The 3,552-nt window shown below is 34.9% G+C and overlaps 1 pseudogene; it reads left to right on the top strand.

The window, feature by feature from the left end:
* The first annotated feature begins 1,578 nt into the window (after nt 1–1,578).
* Nucleotides 1,579–3,089, top strand: LOC112040586 (uncharacterized; annotated as a pseudogene).
* Nucleotides 3,090–3,552: the final 463 nt, after the last annotated feature.

Genomic DNA, 3,552 nt, shown 5'->3' with positions numbered 1-3,552 from the left:
CCCATTTGGGCTTTAGCGGGTTGGGCTAGTGAGGTGGGTTTAATGGGCTACCCATGGGCATTTTTAACGAGACTTCAATGGGGTTATAAAAAATTTAACCAAAAACTTATAATTATATGTTATTACAAACTATCAAATTGAACAATTAAATCTACTAAAAAGATTCTATTAAAAAAAATACTAAGACATACCTCTTAAAGGAAATATTTGAAGAATCAAATATTTGATTCTTCATATATTTCCTTTAAGAATGCTTGCCGTAAGGAAAGAATTTCTTCCAACCAACGGTAAGCTTTTTTTTTAAAGGAATTTCTTCTGTAATTGTAACTTGTAAGGAAAGAATTAGAATTTATCAAAGGAAAGAATGACTTTCTTTCCAAAGGCACAGAGGTAGGGCAACGGTCATCTTAGTAACTTAGTTTTAAAAATCAAAACTACTAGACTAATACCAAAATATATATATTTATTATGCATATTGTATCACAATCACTCCAAATATTAAGCGGTTAGATGTGTGGTCTTAAAGTTTTTATAATGTCTAAAGTTCAATCCCTCACCAACCCAACTCCCAAATTATTTTGTTATGAATTTTGGGCAATGAGTTAGGCTAACGGGTCGGGCTAATGGGCTGGGCTAACGGGCCGGCCCACCAGGCGCCCATGGGTAAAGAAACCAACCCATAGCCTGTCCCGTTGGGCTTCTGGGCTGCCCACGGACTTCAATATTAACGGGCCGGGCTGCCCATTAGCCTGTTGGGCTAGCGGGCTATTAGGCTAGCCCATGGGTCATGGGCTATTTGATGACCCTTAACTATTTGTGAGATTTGGTGACTATTGATCCAATAGACTACTAGATCCCAAAAAAAAAAAAAAAAGTATATATATATATATATGATCATACCAAAATACATAAAATTGGTCCTCCGTTCCCTTTTCACAGATGAAGCTATTTTGTATTTCTAGCACGAGTCAAATATCTTATATTGCCAAGGATTTCTAGCTTTGATATAGGTAGGGCTATAAATGAGCTCTGCTTTACCAATTAGTGCATATTTGAACTTGGCTTGTAAGTAAAAGTCAAAAACTTGAGTTTGTCTCGAGCACGTGATAAGCCTAAAATAATATTTGAGCTTGAGATCGTGGGAAAGCCAAAAAGTTTGAGCTTGGCTTGATTAAGCCCAAACTCAAGCTTAAGTTAAGATTTTGAGCTGGAGATCTAACAAAATTACATTATCGAATGCTTAAATCTCCAAAATCAAGTTTTTTTAAAAAATAGTGTACTCATTTTATCATGCTTCTAGTCCTATTTATGATTAGCTATTGTTAAAATTACAGTTTTACATGATTAAATTCATTCATTCTTTGTCTATAGTTTTAGCATTTATTCAAAACACAATTTTTGCAAGCAAAAGAAAACTTCAAAATTGGTTTTCCACAGAGAAATTAAGCAATAAAAAAATGCTACTAGACACAAAAGCAATTCTCACACCACTTTCTCTATTTTGTTTTTTTCCTTTGTGATGTTCTTTTCTTTTTCTAAATAAATTGGATGTTATAATGTTTGTGCATGTGATAAAAGATGGAGCTACTTCAACATTTTTGCCATCCAGAACATCCCTTGGTCTTCAATGAAGATGAGAGACAAGAACGGTACTGTTATGGGTGTTGGGACCTAATATTTGGTCCTAGTTATAGGTGTATACAATGTGATATATTTATGTACCCTCATCATAAGTCATGTGCAGAACTACCCCTTGGATTGTACCACCCTTTGCATCCAATACATCCTCTTATTCTCTATAATGAAAGGACATATCGATATGAAGAATATGGCAAATATGAAGAATATAGCAAATATGAAGAATATGGAAAATGTGAACTCTGTAAAGAAACTCATGATGAATACACTTATCGATGTTACTATTGCAACTTTAACCTTCACGTCAGATGTGCTATTTACAACTTAAAGCCAAATTCCATGACCACCCTTGACTCCATTGGCAAGTCAATCATGTTCACTTGTGACATTTGTGGCAAAGAAGGAAAGGGTATCCCTAATCTGTGTGCTCCATGCAGTCTTTGGATTCATAGAAGTTGTGCTTTTTACCCACAAAGAATCAAAGTTATACGTCACAGGCACCAGCTCCACCTCACCCATTCTTCCCTTGAATTTTATCAAACTAAGTCTCGATTTTGTCAACTTTGTGTTCAAAAAGTGGACACACGCTATGGGCTTTATTATTGCTCCAAATGCAATTTTGTTGCCCATCTTGATTGTTCTTTGGACACGAGAAACCTGGAATACATAAATTTTTGGAACATGAAGACGAAGATGAAGATTCAGAGCTCGATGAATCAGTTGACTTAACAACTTACAAAGTCAAAAAATTCATTGAAAGAGAGGATGGAACTCAAATAGCCACAGAAATCGCACACTTTAGTCATGATCATGACTTAAAGTTTGTTAATGAGGCTCAAAATAACCAAAAATGCAATGGGTGTGCACGAGACATTTGCCCTCTTTTTATAGCTGTGTAAAATGTAACTTCTTCCTTCATGAATCTTGTGCAAAATTACCCAAAAAAAAAGACACCCCCTTCATCGACACCCACTCACCCTCCTCGCAAAGTCACCTAGAAGGAGTAAGACATTTGTGTGTTATTCATGTGGTTGGCATTGCAATGGTTTTATCTATACTTGCGACACATGCATATTTGAACTTGATGTTCAATGTAGTTTGACACCAGACATCCTTACCCATGAAGGTCATGAGCACCAACTTATCCTCTCCAGCACAGCTAATTACAAAGTTGTACTGCTTGTGGTGGTAGAGGAAACCATGTTTTCCGGTGTACCACTTGTGAATTTGCATTGGACTTTAAATGCGCAACACTACCACTTTCTACAATGTACAAAGAACATGAGCATCCATTCACTCTCTGCTATTTTGCTGAAGATGACTCCGGTGAATATTATTGTGATATATGTGAAGAAGAACGAGACAAAAATTATTGGTTCTATTACTGTGAAGAATGTAGCTATCCTACTCATCCCAAATGTATTTTTAGAAGATCCCCAAATTTCAAGTAATACATATAATGGAAACCTCTTTAGAGTTGCTTACATATTCAATTATCACCCACACTCAATACTTTCATTGAAGAAACTAAAAACCACCCTCAATGTCACAGTTGTTGTAATTCTTCTAAAGAGTTTATCAATCAATGTGCCTAATGCAATTTCAATATATACAAGTATTGTTTTATTAAAAAAAAAAATTTATTTTTTATTCTATAATAGACTTAGTCCTCAAAATTTTTGATGTGTGAAATTCATCAAATGAAATATGCAGCAATTCTTTTTAGGATAAATTACCATTTTACTTCCTAACGGTTACACAATGAGCCAAGTTGGTCCCTAATGTTTCAAATTTGTTTGTTTTCTCTCCAACCTTTTGTTATTGTGTCAAAATAGTCATGTCGTTAAATTTGGGGGAGAATGTGTACGAAGCTAATGGTGATAATGAATTTTTTTTTAGATAGTTATATAATAT

Source organism: Quercus suber, unplaced genomic scaffold, assembly GCF_002906115.3.
Source record: "Quercus suber isolate HL8 unplaced genomic scaffold, Cork oak 2.0 scaffold_946, whole genome shotgun sequence".
In the NCBI taxonomy this organism is placed as follows: Eukaryota; Viridiplantae; Streptophyta; class Magnoliopsida; order Fagales; family Fagaceae; genus Quercus; species Quercus suber.
This window is presented reverse-complemented; position numbering and strand designations above follow the sequence as displayed.